At 34.4% G+C, this 20,068-nt stretch overlaps 1 pseudogene; it reads left to right on the plus strand.

Moving 5' to 3' along the window:
- The first annotated feature begins 1,828 nt into the window (after positions 1–1,828).
- LOC117909892 lies at positions 1,829–19,553 on the plus strand (annotated as a pseudogene).
- The last annotated feature ends 515 nt before the right edge of the window (positions 19,554–20,068 follow it).

Raw genomic sequence — 20,068 nt, forward strand, 5'->3', positions numbered from 1 at the left:
CCGGGGATGGGAAATAACTATATAATCAGGTGCGGGAATGGCATGGGAATGACATGTCCCGAACCCGCCCCATTGCCATTCCTAGTTGGGCTAGGGTTTTTTCCATACCCAAATGCTTTCACTCGGATATCACCCCAGATACTTTCACCTGAATATCACCTCAAATGATCATTCTCCAACGGTGATACAATATGCCATTTTTCATGGGCAGGAGTGCTCCAACACCTAGGAATGTGGTTGATGTTGAGAGGGCTGTTAGCAACGTACCCGAGACTAGGGAGGCTACCGACAATACTCTGATGTTGTTGCATGAGAGAATTGTGGGGGGAATCTTCCCCCTTTTTGGTTATGGACATTTTTTTATGTAATGGATATGTGCGATACTTTTTTGGACTTCACTGGATATTTGCAATATGTTTTCTGTATTTTCCTAAGTTTATTGGGTGTTTGTTTTTGGGTTGTAATTTGATTGTGTGTCGATTAGTTGTTAATGGCTTTGATCTGGTTGGGTGTTTAGGAGTACTACAAGTCCAGTGCTTTCTGGTCATTTTTAGGTTGCAAGGCTTGCGTGGCTTAGCTAGGCGCTTTGTGGGCACACCTAAGTCGCAAGATCTGGGTGCCTCATGGGCACATCTTAGCAATTTTCTAGTGGCATGGCTAAGTGCTTTGTAAGAATACCTAAGCCGCTAAGTTCATGTGGCATGGTCGAGTGCTTCGTGGGCACTCATCAGCTTTTTGCTGGCGGTCTGGCCGAGTGTTTTGCAGACATTCTGTTGGGCTTAGCTTAATGCTTCATAGGCATATTTTTAGGCTTGGTGGAATGCTTTATGGGCATTCTTTGTGGCCGAATGCTTCATGGACATTCTTTTAGGTTTGGTCGAATACTTCACTAGCATTCTTTTCTACTTGTCCAAATGCTTTATGGGCATTGTTTTAGGCTTGGTTGAATGATTCATGGGCATTATGTTAGGCTTAACAAAATGCTTCGTGGCCTAAGGCTTGGTTGGTGCTTTGTAGGCACTCTTAGGTCGTTAGTTGTTGGTAGAGTGCTTCGTGGGCACTCCTAGGCTGTTAATATTTTTTCGGGTGTTTTACGGGCACTCCTAGGCCATTAGTTTTTGGTGGAGTGCTTTGTGGGCACCCTAGGCCTTTAATATTTTGTCGGGTGCTTTGCAGTTACTCCTAGACCGTTAAACTTTTGCTGGAGAGGACGCTTCTAGGAGTGAAGACATATTAAATGTTGTTAATGGATGTCGCTCATTCTACTGCATTTATCATAGTTCTGGTTTTTTTATCGTCCTGTCACTGCTTGTTCGCGGATCCCTCATGTATCACATGTATTACCGACCTTCATTCGATGACTGTTAATGGTTGCAAATGTGGCTGCTGCGTAGGGGTTTTGATATCCCCTTATAGACAGATGTGGTTTTTCTACATACTGTTGAAGCATCCCCGCTGGAATAAGCCACTCCACTTAGTAATGAAGGTGGCAACATTCCTCTGTGGTGTGCCCCCTATCCCTGTGATACTCGTAGAACCGACTTTGATCTCATTGGCTTGAGTCTCCTCTCATGGGGTGGAACCACCAAAAACCGTCTAAATTCTGAATGATGGGCAACAATTGCGTATAGCCGAGAGAAAGCTTTGTGAATTATGGGGTAGGGCGACCGCTTGACTCGCTTATTTTAGTTCTCTTGCCATTTGGGGGCTCCCGACCCATCTAGCACTTTCCTTCAAGGGAGCATGTGAGGTTGCCACAATTTTCTACAATGTGGTGCACAAAATGTCTTCCAACATGACATACTCGTTATTTTTTTGAAAGTCATCCATGGTCTCCGGTGGTTTCTTCGAAATGAACTTGAAGAAGGATGTTCTCGGCACGAAGCTTCTTTTGAATGCCTACATTATCGTCTCCATGCTGTAAGTCTTTATTTGTGTCACTGTCTGCCCAAACCTCTTCATAAAATCACGCAATGTTTCATATTCCATCATCTTAAGGTTGTTAAGACTATCGAGCCCTTGATGCGGGCGGGCGGAACAAAGATAATGAGCCATAAAAACTTCTGACAACTCATGGAAACAACAGATAGAGTTAGGAGGAAGTCGATCCATGAGGACTCCCCGGAAAGACTTTGCATAGTAGTAGATGGTTGTCGATATCCAAGGTTATGACTTGTTGGTAGTGCATTAAGTGGTCAAACGGATCAAAGGTGTCGTCATACATTGTAAACTTCGGCACAACGAACCCTAGTGGATGACCATGCTTCAAAATTCGATCTAAGAGTGAGGTGGACAACATGTCATTAAGAAGCCAAGATGTCATTCTTATCGGTGCCCAGACAGGGGGCTCCGACCAAGGTGAGATTCCCGAAATCATTGCACCCAACTTGCTAGACACATGGGTGCATCCTAGGGAATGATATACTCAGTTCTTTTCTAGTGCAGGATTGGTAGCCTCACTCAGATCAGGCCCTACCCATTGCGAGTGGGTTGTGCCTTCCTCTTCCCAATATGAATCATGGTCATTAATATCTACAATTGTTGTTTGTCCCAGATAATGTGATCCATTGGAGAGCTGGCAGGGTTTCTTTACTAGCTGGTGATCGATCTTTACTACACTTGAGTGCATTTGCGCTGCTGCATTGATTTATACAACCATTTTTGTTGGTGCTTGACTACTTCAAGGATTGGGGTTGCCCCAATGTAGACTAGTGACCACTTTCTTATGGTCGATCCAAGATAGCCACCAATTTTCTCAAATTCTTGATTCCTTACCCTTCAGTTTGTTTTTCTCTCCATGTTTTTCTGCCCCTCTTGCTCATCCTTTGTCAGGATTTATAGTTTCTTTTGGGCGTGCCCTGATTGGTGGTCATGGAGTCAACTTTTTCTTAAGAAGGAGCTCTTGTCAAGTCAAACTTATGGAACTTCATAATGCTTGCTATTGATCGAGGTGGTGTGTGTTAGGCAGCGCATGTTGCTTCCCTCGGAAAATACTCTACTGGTTATGTCTTTTCGCTTTGGGAGCCGTACCTCATACTCTGCGTATGCTGTCCTGTTAGCCTTCGAGGTTCATGCCCAAAATTTCTGAAGTGCGAGGTTTCCATCAAGATTTATTCGAGCTATGGTGCCAGATATGATTTGTGTCAGATGTCATGGCTCCTAAGGTCCTTCCATCAGGCCCTTTTCCAATAGATGAAACGATATTTCATTTTACGAATATATCAAATAAATCGAAGATATATCGAAAATATCGGTGATAAATAAATTAATGAAAATTTTAAAAATATTAAAAATATTTAAAAATTATATAAGAAATAAAAATAAATATTTTAAAGTTATTTAAAAAAAATAATAATTATATATATATATATATATATATATATATATATATATATATATATATATATATATATATATATAATTTGTTATATTTGATAATAATATCTTTCGATAAAAATATAAATTTTATAAGTGTACATTTATTATTAAGTTACATTATAGATTATTTTATAATATTATTATGATAATATGTTTAATTTTAAAATATATTTAATATTGAAATTATAATCCATTTTAATTTAAATGTTTCAATGATATCAAATAAACAATAATATATGTATAATTTTTTTAATATTTATATTTATTATATTTAATAAATATATAGATTATATAGAAAAGACATATTAAGAAAATTATGTTTTTATATTTTTGGTAATAAATTAAATCAAATGTAGAAATAAAATATTTATAATTTATTTATTTAATAATAAAAAAAATCAATGAAATATTGATAAAATGTTTGAAAATATCAATGAAATATTAAAACATGAAAAATTGAAAAATCAGTAAAATATCGATAAAATATTCGAATATTTTAAACCTTGTTTCCAATTATGTTTGATTGAATAGTCCTTCTCGAACACAAATAAGTGACTGAATGTTTTTATTCGGGCTTGTTAGACCGATACTTCCGATTAGGGTACACACAATTTCCTCATTTTTGCTTCGGAGCCTATTGGTAGTCTCCCTTAGCTCTTCCAACTGTGCTTAGTACTTAGCAAGTTGATGAGCTTCGAGTGTATCGTTGGGTTGGAGGGTTGATGATTGGTTGCCGAACGAGGTTCACACATATCTCCTGCATTGGCACTTGAATCTCATCCAACTGGTGTTCTTCTTGAGTGTAATCGTGCTCATGTTCACTCTTTTCACTCATTTAATGAATGAGTCATATTTAAGTTTAACTATTCAACCTGTCTAACCTATTTAATTAATTAATCATGTTCAAGTTTGAGCAATCAATCCATCCAACTATTAAACCTCTTTTGCTTAATCGTGTTGAAAATGACCCAATTATGACCCATTTAACTCATATAAATTTATTAATTTAAATTAAAAATATTTTTTTTAATTATAAATATTAGATAGTTAAAAAAAGTAAATAACAATCTAAGTAAAAAAAATTTATATTTCATTATAAAGATTAAAAAATATTTTATAATTAAAACATTAAATAAAGTTATAAACAAGTGTAAAATTAAAATCTAAATATACTTCTACATTATAACTATATTATAATTAAAATTCAATAATTAAATTAATTAAGGTTATAAAAAGTTAAAACTGAAAATAAAAGGTATTTTAAAATAATGCATTTAGAAATTTTAAATTTTAAATGTTCAATGAATTAGAACAGTGTTTACAAGTTCATCTTGTTAGAATCACGTTAATAGGTTTTTCAGGTTAGAATTGTGTTAACAAGTTTATCAATTAATATGTAATTTGACTTAACCCATTTGTGAAGTTGAATGGGTCATATTGTGCTATCCATGTAACTAACTTCTTGTATTCTTGTATACTAAATATAACATAGAATTTTTAAACTTTTAGTAAATATTTAAGTTGACGATAATATTGAACATATTAGATTGAATATTAAATTGAAATAAAATTAAACTTATTGCCAAAGCATGTCCAAAAGTGAGAGTAAGAGTTTTACACTAATGAAACAATGAAAAAGATATTTTAAATTATTTGAATAATAAAGAAAAAAATGTTAGTTTCTCCAAGTACATAAAAGTTAAAAATGTTATAAAAATAAAATAAAAATAAAAATAATAGGAGAACAAATAGAAGAAGAGATAGTGAGAATCAAACTCTCTGTAATTTTAGTAGAACTCTCCTTTTAAAGGAAATTAGGAGAAGGCAAACAACAATAGTTAAGAAAGATCAAGGAACATATGATCATCCATCCTAACAAATTCTTGTTCCCCACAATGAGTTCAATTGCCAAAGCACAAGGAGCATGAACTGCTACAATGGCTACATAATCAACACTTGCTTACAGGCCATTCGAAATATTTATCAGACGTACCTGTTTAGTTCACCTTGGGTGGTTACTGGCATGCTTATTCCAATGGGCTGAAATGGGTTCTATTTATAGAGTTTGGGATGTGGAAACTGATTAGCTAGGGGCGGCACCGCTGCCTATGGGCATGCAGAGCGCCAAATGTTTATGCCAAGCTCATTTTGACTCCGGCAATGCTGGTGAGCAAGTTAAAATAATGGAATAACAATAAGCTACAAAATTTGTTTTTATATGTTTATTTGATGTTTTAATTGTGCTATACGTTGTGATTTGATGATAAGCTCATGGTGAGATAAGATCCTATTTAGAGTAGTCTAATCTTAATATTCACCATCTAGAAACTTAATATGTATGAACATGCAACTAAATAATGCATCTTCAAGAGCTATGAACATGGGCTGCCATTTTCATTCATTTCCGATTTCTTTTCGTATTTCTTGGGATTCAAAGACAAATATTCCGAGGCAGCCTAGTTGTTGAACATGAATAAAAATCGTCATTTCATCTGATCCTCTGAGAAGAGAGGCTCTTCTTTCTACATGCCATACAGAAAATATATATATATATATATATATATATATATATATATATATATATATACTCATTTGAAGAGTCAAGTATATTAAGAAAAAAAAAAATCCAAAACTGCTTTGGTTAGGTTCAACGGGTTGATAAATCTCTGCACAAAGCCACAAACAATCAACAGCATCCCCCAAAAAGAAAACCCAATTCAGTTTGAAGCTTTGAAAGGTTGTTCAGTCTTGTACATTTTTCTTTCTACCATTTTTCTATTATTATTTTATTGATGGAAACTACCAAAAACGATGAGATGGATTAGTTATGAGTTAGGACAAATGTGTGTGTGGAGGAGGAGAAAAGCAGAGACTTTCCGAAGGACCATTCTGTGACTATATTATGAGAGAGAGAGAGAAGAGAAAAGGCAGGACAATAGATCATTTGGTCTCCTACTTTTCAGACCAAATGGAAAGAGTCAAACGTGTGTGTGGGTTTTACAGGTTAAAATGTGGCAGTCTTGGGAATATATCGTTCTCATCATGCTTAGATTAACTTTCCCCTTACGTGTTTTTGTGTCCTGCTCTATCAGCCATATTCTTACATGAAATTAGTAATTATCTTCTCAAGGATCCTCATCTTTATCACACAATGCATGAACCCATGGAAGTATTTCACTTCATTAAATAGATGAGAAGGCATAATTGGCAAAACTTGGGTTTAGCCAAGGCTTTTGGCTAATTCGAGCATATTAATAATAATAATAATAAAAAAACAAACAAGCAAACCAGCAAATGTATATATATATATATAGATATATACATATTAATGAAAAGAAAGGTCTTTCAATGGTGAAGGCTGGTGAACAAGCTCCAATCTCAAACACAACCCTAAGATAATAAACCCTCAAATGTAATCACAATATTTGATACACCAAAATGTGTTTTCACAAAGCATGCAAACGACAACTTGTAAGAACGAAGACAATCCTCCCAATACCAATAAGCAATTGCAAGTAAACTCACATGCTCTGTTTGATCCTCTACATTATCTGAGATGAACTTCCCAGTCTGCATTAAATTATAGACAAAATATGACCACAAAGTTTCATAATACTAAGTAATATAACAAATATTACATCAACACGTCTTGGTAAATATGACGAACTCTGGAATAAGACCCAGATCACCAGACACTAAGACTAGGTTATTGGCTTTGATGGCCTGAGAGTAAGGTCCCAAAGCTGTTGGAGCCTTGTCCGTTTGAACAACCTGTTTATACCTACAATCACAGCCACCCATCGTCATTTCTAGCAAGTGGCACTCATCCATGATCATCCCACTTAATAAATCAGTGACAACCCATCACTCATCTGTCCGGTTGGTTCGAGCTCTTGCAATTACATTTTGAGAAGGGACAAAAAAAAAAAAAAAAAAAAAATTGGAAAAGGAAGCAACTTTTTCAAGTCAAAAGTGAAAATAAATCATGTTTTGTGAATTAAAAGCTAAGAAAATTAGAGTAAAATCATGTTCTCTGAATTAAAAACTGAAAAGGAAAATTAAAAGTAAAACGATGTTTTCTGAATTTAAAACTAGAAAAAATGAAACAATGACACCATTTGTTTTTGCCTTCTTTTTCCCCTCTACACATGTTGGATACGAAGCATATGGGTCAGTTAACTTTGTCTCAAGGCACAAGAACAACAATGAATTCCATTAACTCTGATGGATGACCTTTGGACCCATTCCTTAGGGTCTGATTGGAACCCACCCAGTCAAACAATTGACTCTGGTACTAACAGTAACAGGTTTCCATCACTAACAGTAACAGGTTTCCTCAAAATCCTCATGTAGATTAATCCAAAGAATGGATTTGCAGATTCGGTGACAACCCAAAACGGCCTCTTAAATATGATGGAACACAAGTAACCCCCCAAAACAGTGTGGCTATCATTAAGGGCTGATTTGGTATAGCATGGCAGTATGAGATATGTAACATCTTACATGTTAAGACCCACAAATTAATGCATCTGCATAAGAAGGTGCCGTCTTTGTCTCGCTATTGCGCAAGTAATGACACCTTGGATATTGTCTTCCCGGATTGGTCCTTTTGAGGTTGGATACTCTCAACGAAATTCTATATCTCATTTCCACTTAGATACAAACAGAAAAATCATTCTTTTTTTTTTCCCCTCTCGTTTTTGAGAAGGGATGAAGATTATGTGACAGTATATCTCAAAAAAATTCTGTACCTTACATTCTCACACAAATACATATTAAAAATCATTCCTTTTTTCTTGTTTTTTACTTGTTTTTAAGGAGTCGGTCATGTGTTTGGTTCAGATTAAAAAATCAATTAATCTACAAGTTTTTTCTTCTATGGTAGAAGTTTAAACCTAAGTTTTTCTTCCCTACAACTCAAGAAAACACAGTTCACAAAAACCATAATACAAAGATGTTGAAACAATCAATATAATGACATTAATAAAAGAAAAATGATGATAGATCTAAGAGATTTTGGGTTACCTAGGAGTCCACAAAGAGAAGAATGTCGGTTGTGAGCATGTTGACTATGGATGAGAGAAAAGGTAGAAGAAGATTATGATTTTATATATAGGGTTTGTATACTGAGATTTTTTGGACAATGGGCTTTTTATATATTGGCCCTCATTATTAATTCTAAAAGTGGGATCAAGTAGGCTCATTAAGTTATAATACTTAAAAAAATTTGTTTTATATGATGTCACTTCCCGAAAAATGACACTATAAATATAAAACTAACATTATCTAACTACCTCAATTGAAGATTTTTTATATGATGTGTCACCTTTATTAATTATAAACCCTATGGTGTCATTATTTTAAAAGTGACACCATAAATTATTTTTGTAGTAGTGAAATCCTATAAATCATAATACTCCCCTTTAAATGATTAAAGAATATGCCTTATTAAAACCTTATTAGGAAAACAAATCAATAGGAAAAATCCTAGTGAAAGAAAAAAAAGTAATATTTTCTTCTAAATAAGTTGATCTTAACAATGCCTCATGAAATACCTTGTCAATAAAACCAAGTAAGATAAAATTTGGACAAAGGAAAAAGAGTACAGTGTATGGACATTAATATCCCCCCTTAATGTAGACATGATCATACTTTTTTCAATGCTTCAATTTATAGATCTCTCACTCTCTGCATCCCAGTGTTACATCTTAACTTTTTCAAAGTAGTAGATGGTAATGCTTTTGTAAATAAATCTATTTGATTATCATATGATCGAATCTATCGAACAACAATTTCACCATTCTCTTAGAGCCCATGAGTATAAAAGGACTTAGGGGAAATGTGCTTAGCATTGTCACCCTTTATAAATCCTCCTTTAAGTTGTGTAATATAAGCAACATTGTCTTCATGTAACTTGGTCAGATTATCTTTGATGAGGAATAGTCCACATTACTCTCTAATATGTTGGATCATCGATCTTAGTTATACTCATTTATTCAACAAGATTTAGACTTCAGATTCTCTTATTTTTATATCTTCATATATCTTCATGCATTAGACTTCAGGTCTTAATGTTTCTCATTTTGTTAATAAGTTTAGATCTATTTAGATTACTTGTTTCCACTTTGATTAATAGATTTATACCATTTTTTTTCAATTGAGATCCTCGTCATTTTTAATGATGTTAAGTTACTTTGGAAAAAAGACCTTATTTTGTTTCCATTTTATATGACTTATGGAGATCTCGCTATTTTTAGGTACCTATACCTTTTCAGGGGTTATTGCATTTTTTGAACCATCTTCCTTTTCAGGGAATGTTGTACTTATGCGATTTATTCAAGGGCTATTTATTTATAATTTTGGATTGATTAGTTAATTTATTGCTCTTCTTATGATGGTAACCTCTAAAATAAAACTAATAGTAATCTCTTCAAGAGTAGCCAATATTTCAATGTGTTTTTTTGTAGGATTTACAAGCAATATATTTGATTTTGTTACTATCTTTGTGTCAATGATCTCATAATTGATTTGCAATACTTTACAAATGAATAATATTTGTATGATGATCAAGATGAAATAAAGTCTATGCATTCCAAATAATTTTATTATTTTCACATTTGTTCTTCTGGAACTAGCTTTCATCCCCTAACATATGGGAAAATTGTGTCTATCAAAATATCACTTGGTATAATATGTCATGAGACTCTTTAGGGATTAATATATGTTACTATATATAAATAAGTACTAGAAAAATGAATTTTTGAATTTTTTTTTTTAAGTCCATGTGAGGATTGTTAGGACATTGAGTCTTGTGTGATTATTGACAATTTTGTTCCAATTAATGTTTGGTCATAGAAATCTTTTTAGATAACAACTTGTTTTCCATTGAAGATCAATTGTTCGTCCATTGAGAAGTCATAGGTACATCTAAATAGGTTTAACTTGTGCCATATAAGGCTCATTTGAGGTATAAAAAGGTTCAATGTCATTTTTGGTCTTAAAATGTTTTTTAAATGATTTTTTAAGAAGCAGGGACCGGTCAAGTGGTTAATCCCGCTCAAGTGGTCAACCCTCTCAAGTAGTAAGGATCACTCAAGTGGTCCAAGTCCACTCAAATGGTTATATTAGTCCTATCGAGTTTAGATACATATTTTGGATGAATTTTATTTGAACTTTATTTTGGAAACTTTAGATACCAAAACTCTTATGATTTTTGCCTATAAATACCTCCTTTATACCCATTGAGGGTTACCGATTAGAGATCATAGAGATTGGAGATTGTTGAGATTGTAGAGATCTTAGAGTTTGGGAAACCTCTTATTCTTTAAAGAGGGACTCCTTGTGAAGAAAGCTTAATTGTCACATCATTCCTAATATCTCATTCAAGGATTTGGATATTTGAATTGCTGGTTGAAAACCTTAATCCCTTAGGAGTAGCCAAAGGATCTATTAGGGAGCAATAGGGAGTTGTTGCATCATGAACGTGGATCAAGTTGTAAGTGTTGAAAAGTAAGTCTTTAGGGTAAAGAGACTAGGTAAATCTATGTAACTTGATTTCAAATAGTGGATTTAGATTAATTTATAGGTCTTAGACCTGGTGGTTTTTTATCTTCACAAGTTTGTAAGGGTTTTCCACGTAAAAATATTGTGCCCCATTGTCTATATCTTTATATTTGACATTATGTTTGAATTGCCTAAAATATGTTAATTTGATTAATCCTAATATATTGTAGGGTTTTCCTAAAAAGTGCATATTTATTTATTCCTACTTATATTCTGGTTGATAATGTTGATTATCTTGAATTGATTAGTTAGGTTGTTAATGAGATACCCTTATGATTGATTGGTTAGTTGATTGTTGAGGTGTTAGGTTGGTTATATTGGTGGTTATAGTGGTTATACCTATAACCAATTATTGTTATTCCTAACTTCATTTAATATATAATCTGTTTGGTTTGTTGAGAATGTCATTGAGTTTGTGAGGTTGGTTATTTTGTTGGTTATTATCATTCCTAACCTATCTCAATATCTATCTCCGATATTGATAATTATATTATTTTATCCTTGAATAATCTTTGGATATCAATTAACCATAAAAATCAGACATTTATTTATAGTGAACTCATATTTGATTATCCAAGACATCCCTGATATCTCTTAAAATAAAGTTTAGACATAATTTATATATAATTTATTTATAATTTTTTAAATCTCCCATTCACCCCGCTCTGGGCGTTCTTTAGTGGACTTTTGGTTATTATTCAAGTGGTATTAAAGTAATACCCATTTTTCAAGGACAACTGTTGTCAATCCTAGGAGACCAAGTTGGTCATTAAAAAACATATACTAATTTATTTCAAGGAACTTCTAATTCATCATAAGTATAATATGATATCCACTAGAACTGATATCTTTATTGATTCTTTAGGCATCTTAAGCATTATTCCCATAGAATTTTGTTCCATCTAATAATAAAATAGTAACTTTTGGAGACCTTTTAATCAAGTTTTTGAGCCTTGATATTGTATTGACATTAGTTTTAGGCGAATGTTGCATAATTTATGACATAATCATGTAAGGTTTTATCAATTCATTAGTACTAAACCCATATAATTTTATGTATAAACAAATAAGAGGCTTGAGATCCATAAACATTGCATGTAGTATATGAAAATAATAAGATATGAAAGTTAAACATCATGATATATATCAAATATAACATTCCATCTAAGAAATCGCCATTCAAAATTTATCTTTATTTTTTGTTGGTAAATAAACATACTTGACAAAAGTTAACTAAGTGTTTTGATAAACCATGAGTATAATGTCTAATCACTCTTATATTTAGAGAATTAATACAAGTGCAATAAATGAGAAGGAATTACCTCATAAATGCAAATGTTGTATCATTTTAAAAAAAACATAATATTTGAAACTAATATATTTAAAAAAAAATAACAATAATCAATAAAATCATAAATGGAAATTTATATATATTAACACTACCAATAGCTCTTCTAGAGCCTTGAGTTATTGTTTTATTATAATATGAATTTTTCATAGAAGCTAAACTTGCCCAATTGGGAAAGAAAGAACATAATATGAATAGCTAAGCCCATTTTTTGGAAGTGTTCCGTCATGTGAAAATAAAATAAAAAGAAATAAAAAGAAATTCTAATTTGACCCAATCTTTGAAAAGAAACCTAAATTGACCCATTAACTAAACTTACACAGCATACAAGGGATTGCTTCTAAAAACCATCATCATATTTCAACAATTAATTAATAAATGATAATAGTAAAACATTATTCACCACCAATATCATCAAAACTAAACTTAGACATTCACCACCATACAATTTTGGGTTGAAGCTATTAATACTTCTTGTTACACTACTAATACGGTTTTTCTTAGGCCAGGAACAAAGAAGGCATCTTATGAATTGTGGACTGAGAGAAAACCTAACCTCAAGTACTTTAGGACATTTAGCAGTAAGTGCTACACACTTCGAGATGAGGAAAACCTAGGCAAATTTGGTTCAAAATCTTATATAAGTATCTTCTTAGGGTATTCCAATAATAGTAAGGCCTATAGGATTTATAATAAAAAATTCACAAGTTATCAAAGAATCCTTGAACGTAGTTATAAATGACACTGGGTATGATCAAGATGAAAATGAGGTCATTGTGAGAAATAAAGCTAGGCTAGTAGCCTAAGGATATTCTCAAATAGAAGGGATTAATTTTAATGAAACCTTTGCTCTTATAGCTAGGTTAAAGTCCATTACAATACTCCTAGTCATTATATGTTCTTTGAAGATGAAACTTTTCCAAATAGATATCAAGAGTGCTTTCCTAAATGGGATTCTAAGTGAAAGGGTTTATGTTGAGCAACTTAAGGGTTTCGAGGATCTGAAATTCCTAAATCATGTTTATAGGTTAAAGAAAGCCCTATATGGATTAAAGCAAGCTCCTAGATCTTGGTATGAGAGGTTCATGTCTTATCTTTTAGAGAAAGATTATGAGAAAATGGGAGTTGATAGAACCTTATTTATCCATACGCCTAAGTCTGAGTTATTAGTGGCCCCAATTTATGTTGATGATATTGTTTTTGGATCCATCTCAAGTGACCTTGCACTTAGCATTGTTGAACAAATGAAAACTGAATTTGAAATGATTATGGTTGGTGAATTAACTTTCTTCCTAGAATTGCAAATTAGACAACTAAAAGATGTCATCTTTCTTTCATAGCCTAAATATGCTAAGGAGTTAGTAAATAAATTTGGTCTTGAATCCATAAAGCATTCTAAGACACCCATGAGTATTACAACCAAGCTTAGCAAGAACATATCTTAAAAAGATGTTGAGCAAAATACTATAGAAACATGATAAGAAGTATGTTTTACCTCACTACAAGTCGTCCAAGCATATCCTTTAGTGTTAAAGCCTATGCTGGATACCAAGCAAACCCCAAAGAGTCACAATTAAATTATGTTAAAAGAATTATATGTTATATTAGTGGGACTTTAGTCTATGGACTATTGTATCCTCATGATTCTTCTTTTTTTTATTATTGGATATTCTGATACTAGTTGGGTTAGAAATGTAAAGGATAAGAAAAGCATTTCAAGTGCTTATTTTTTCATTGGTGATTGTCTTGTGGCTTGGCTTAGTAAGAAGCAAAATTTGATCTCCTTATTCATTTTTAAGTTGAATACATTGTTGTTGGGAGTTGTTACACACAATTCCTATGGATGAAACAAATGCTATGTGACTATGGAATCGAGTAAGGGACCATGAACATACACTGTGACAACTCTAGTGCTATCAACATCTCCAAAAATCTCGTTCTTCATTCTCATACTAAACATATTGAAATTCGTCATCACTTTATTGGGGATTTAGTTGAAAATAAGGTTGTTTCTCTAGAGTTTGTCCCAACTGAACATCAATTGACAAATATCTTTACTAAACCCTTGGATTCTCTTAGGTTTGAATTTCTTAGGAAATCTTTAGGCATGTGCTTGATCGATTAAGATCTTTTTTGATAGGCTTCAAAGGTTTGTTTTTTATTGTCTATTTTTTGTTTTTGTTTCCTTTGGCCTTATTTATATCATCTTTAAGCATATGATTATTGTTTACTTACTTGCCTTATTAGCATAATATGTAATATCTCGAGTTTATGACCTAATGAAATATATTAAATGTACAAGATTTGATGTTAATTTTCCTTAGATATTTGTTAATCACTATTGAGGCACATGATTCTTGATAATTAATCTTTGTGATTGATTAAGAGGAAGACTTCTTAAGTTTACCTAATAAAGTAGACTTTGGTTTCTTTGGAAGGATCAATTGTCATGCCTAAATCTTATTATCCACATACCTTGTTTGACAAATATTATTATATTGTTTTTCGAAGTGAGTCAGTGCAAAATTTGAATCCTTGGCCAAGTTCAACTCTTATATACTTTCTAAGATTCATTCATTAAATTTATGCTACTCACTTACAACATTTGGAAACACCCTTAAAGTGGATACAAAGGCAACCGTGAATAAAATAAAGAAAAACCAAATGTGATCATGGTATATGATGCATCCACTTTCAAAAGAAAAAAGATGATATCAAATTAAAGGGAAGTTAAGTTGTGTTGTTTATAGATTAACAAGACTATGTTAAATAGAAATCCAATGGTCTTAGAACAAACAGACTGGATATGATTTTAATTTGACCAAAGACATGACTTGATTTCTTCAAAGAGATCAATTTCGAAATATAAAACTAGACATTAAGTCTTATTCCCTTGAATGTCAATACTTATGTTTCTATGTTGATCATCTTATACATTGACAGTTATACATTGAGTTTCTAAACTAAAATTGGGATTAACTTTGTTTTTTGGAGCTAAAACTTCATTCTTGTTTTATTAATCTATATTATCTAGCCATTTTACTTGATATATTACTTTTCAATCTAATTTTACAAGTTTCTGCACTATCATTATACCCTATGATATTTTGAAAAATACACACACACACACACACACACACACACACACACACACACACACACACATATATATATATATATATATATATATATATATATATATATATGTATATGTATATTCTATCTTGATTTGTTTTTGGGATTCTAAGCTCCTTGAAAGTTTTCTCATTTAAACTTGGTTGCTTCTGTTCTACTTTGAATGCTTGAGTGTTGTCACCAGCGCTCAAGTGCTCCTTTCCTTCGCACCTATCACTTAAGTACTATAAGTTACATCCAGTGTCGCTTCAAGCGGTAAGGCTGCTCAAGTGCTCTTTAAGTTGTTACCAACACTGCTTCCAACGCTCGTGATATTTGAGCGTTAATTTGCATCCAATGCTCCCGCAGGCTATTTAAACCCTTCCAATGCATCATTTCTAGTTAGCTTGAGTGCTTTGGGTTCTCGTCTTTCATCTATTTGAGGTCATTCTACTTTTCTTTATGCATTTTCATTCATACAGTATTGTTTAAGACTTCATTTAGAGCATTTATAGTGGCTTACTTTTCTTTCTTAGTTTCCTTCATTTTTTTTGTGCTTTTGTGCTTATTAGCATCTTTATCGTTGACTTCACCAAGTCAATATGGGTCTTTGCTACCTTCTTTACCTATTCTATCTTTCTTCTCATCATACCCAGACTCATCGATCAACTGCTCATTTCATTCATTTGATTCTTAGTGGTCAATAGTTTGATATTTGCTATGTCATTCTTGATGTTATGACTCCTTATCATGGCTCATCCTACCACATGAAAGCTCTTTCTTTTGCCTTTCTTATTTCTCAGCTATTAGAGGACATTGAATTCAGGTTTGATCCTTCACGAGAGGCTTAGATGTCTCATGCTTTCATCGACGTGAGCCCTTGATCCAAGCACTATAGTCATGTGTATGGTCCAATGGTCCCTCGGGCTTAGGAAGCTGCTCAAGAGGCCTCATAGAGAAAGACGAGGTTAGGGAATGCTCCAATTCTAAAGTTTAACTTTCCCAAGCCTGCGTTGCATTATCATTCTAGTAAAGGTCATGAAGGACCTTCTCACTCATCTGCTCAATCTTCTACTTCTGTCAATCCCACTCCACAAAAGCTAATGGACTCAACGAGCCTCCATTTGCGAATGGATGCTCATGACCAGGCTATCGTTGATTTAGGGACTCAACTCCATGAGATTTAGGGCCAATTCACATACATCATTTCTTAGATCCACTCATAGGGAGCATTGAGTTTGGCTCCACGTCCCCCTTCCCCAGATGCCTAGTTTTCAGTATATATATATGTGAGAGAAGGAAAATAGAGAGGAAAAATGAAAGGAATAACAAAAATAAAAAAATAAATTTAAAATTAATAAATTATTTTTATATGCTATTTTGAACTCATTTTAATTCTTTTTTAAAAAAAAAAAAAAAAACTTTTTAATATAAAAATTAAATAATTTTAAAAAATATAAATTTTTAATTAATTTTAATTATATTTTATTTTCTTTGATATTTTTCATGATATAATTAAACATAAGAAAACCATTTTTGTTAATTTTTTTTTCCTTTTTTAATACTTTTCTAAAACCATTCATAACTTAAAAGTCATCTTTGAAGAATTATTTTTAAAAACATCATCAAATGTTGCCTTAATTCATCAAAATTTATTTGTTTTTTTAATTGTTATTTAAAAATCATTGCAAAATACATCCTTATTCTCCCATGCGATCCTCCAAGTTCAACTCCGGTATGCCGTATGCACTCCATGGATGACAATGAGCTAGAGACTAAAACGTCATAATCTTGTCCCACAAACCGTGTGTGGACGACCCCCATTTGGGGCTCCCTTTTCATGCAGGTTATCTTGCCCGATGTCACAGTCCTGGAAGGCCATGTGTCGCTTCGTGGTCAGAGAATCAGGTAGTGGAATTGAGGAGCAAATGAGAATTGGACACCTGGGGGAATATTGAGCAGATGAGCGTTTTTCTTGCACGGAAGCCGTTAGAGAGAAGAGAATATTCTGGAACTTGGGAGACAATGGAGAAAAAGGAAACTTCAGAGAGGAAGAATCGGAGGGTGGAAGTTTGGGGTGGAGATTTTTTTTTGGGAGAGAAGAGAAGCAAGCCAGAGGGTTGAGAGAGAGAAAAGAGAGGATTCAGTTTTGAGAGAGTTCAACTTGGAGGGGCAAGCTGCTACAGGGGAGGGTATTCAGTTTTTTTTTTAGAGAATGAGGATTGGCTAGCTTGAGGGGAAGTCTTGGAGAAGAGAACAAGCGGAAGAGAATCAGAAAATCCGTTTACCCTCATTTTCTTAGTCCAGGTATGATTTCAACCTGTTTTACACTTCCCGTGTTGAACTGTTCTCCTCTGGTTTTTGTTGTTTGTGGGTTCCTCTTGACGCTTGAAGACTACTTGTGCATTTATCTGTTCTGGAATGCTTTGAGTATAGATCCATTACTGCTTTTGATTTTTGGGGATCATGCCCATGTTTCCTTTGGATTCCACCTATACCCCTCCCATTGACATTTATGGAATGGGGTGAGACTTAACAGCCTTCCTTTTTTTTATACATGCTCTATTTTCTCCTCATATTTTCTGTTTAGTCTTTTTTGGAATATTGAGTATCACATTTGGACTGGTCATCTGGGTCGAGGTGCTTCTGGGAAAGCTCAGGTCGGTCTCATAGATGCAGCTGTAGGAGAAGTTAAGAAGTGGAGCTTTATGGAAGCAATACGCTACAGCCTGAGTTTGCTATTGTTCTTCTATATGATGTTGATGTTGAGCCAAGAGCATTTGTTGAGGACATGACTGAGAGTTGGAATGAAAAGAGAAAAGGCCAGTAAAAGCAAAAGGGAGAAACGTGTTTCACTTGATAATCTGGAGAATATGAAGAAATATTACTGGTTGAAGAAACAGAGGCTGCATGCTGGGTTGTGGATGAAAGAGACTGAGAATCATGAGGAATCCAAGTTGGGTATTTGGCTACGGGGGGTGGGGACGACATTGATAGGTTGCTTGATAGCTGAAATTTTTTTTATGCTGGTAATAATGATTTCAATAGCTTGAATGTTCTGAGCTCTTCTGAGTTTAAAGAAGCCTGATGGTTGGGAAACAGTATCAAAGGCTCAAGACGAGAATATATGGGAGATGTCACAGAGGGAAGAAGATATCCTCCTTCAGAAATTCGAACATAGAATCGCACTGTGTAAACTCCAGGTATCGAGTTTCATTAAGACGCGCGTGTTCAGCCAGAGGAGACCCATCAGCCATTTTCAGTTAACTGTTTTTCCCCTCAACCTGAAACTGATGCCATATTCCCTAAACAGCCCCTCACTTGACCCGTTTTTAGTTCCTTTGCACCATAGACCTCCACGTATACATTCTCCATGCATGGTAATCTAATACCACCAGAACCCCATTCCTATCTTCATGCTTCATCAAACCCATTCCCATTTCCATTTCTATGCCTCCATCATCCATTTCCCCTCACCACTTTCCATCACCCTTAATGGCCCCCTCCATACCCGTCACTATGTATCATTCATCCTACTCTTAACCTCACACCGAACATACCCATGCATTTTGCTACTTCCATCACTCATCCTTCCATTTATCCTCCATGCACCCCTTCCTATTTTTTCGACGCATGCATGGCCACCATGTGTGTGCCACTTTCAAAGCCTCGGATGCCGTGGGATTAGATCTCTGTCGTGCAATACTACCGACGTCGCCTGCCTTCATCTCACCATGAACCGCCTCTCAACCTTTTCTCTTCTTCTTCTTCTACCTTTATTGATATCCGCGCAATGTACATGCGAGTCTGACCCAGAAAAACAGAGCAGCAGAACAGGCAACCCATCAATTTAGCATCATCAGTTTTGTCAAGTGACAGTATGCACGTTGGGATCCTAGCGGCAGCAGCCCATACAGCTGCAAACAATAGCCCTTTAACTGTGTTTTACAATCCAAGGGCTATTCCATCTGAATTTGTCATCCCTTTAGCCAAGTACAACAAGGCAGCCTACAGCAACCAAATATCTCTTGGCATGCGCTTCCGGATGATGTTTGAAACTAAAGAGTCGGGGATAAGAAGGTTGATTGGGATGAGTCAACTGCTGGAGAACGGAGGAACCGTGTCTCAATCTGGGAGATTGAACCAATGACAACCCCATTTTTTATCTGTCTTCCTCCATTTTTCCGATCAAAATGTCTGAGGCAACCAGGAATGCCAGATGATAAATCTTCTGATCTAGAGAATCTTTTCAAAAGGACAATGCCTTGGCTTGGTGATGATGTCTGCATGAAAGATCCTCAGGCTGTCCATGGCCTGAGCTTAATTCAATGGATGAACATGCAGCAAAATCCTCCCTTGTGTAACTCTGCACAACCGAACTACATGCATTCCTTATCAGAGTCTATCATGCAAAACCTTGCAGGAGCAGATCTCTCCCGTCAGTTAGGCCTGTCAGCACCCCAAATCCCTCAGCAAAGCAACTTACAGTTCAATAATGCACAGAGGCCTCCTCAGCAAGGCCACCAGGCCTGACCTCCATTAAGCTGGGGTGCCTCTTCTGGTACTCCTTCAATGCAGCAACCTGGTTACAGCTATATGTGGCTTGGATCCTATCCTGGTTACAGTTATGACAAGCCCAACAGTACCACTGATCCCTATAGCGCA

Source organism: Vitis riparia, unplaced genomic scaffold (assembly GCF_004353265.1).
Source record: "Vitis riparia cultivar Riparia Gloire de Montpellier isolate 1030 unplaced genomic scaffold, EGFV_Vit.rip_1.0 scaffold460_pilon_pilon, whole genome shotgun sequence".
NCBI lineage: Eukaryota > Viridiplantae > Streptophyta > Magnoliopsida > Vitales > Vitaceae > Vitis > Vitis riparia.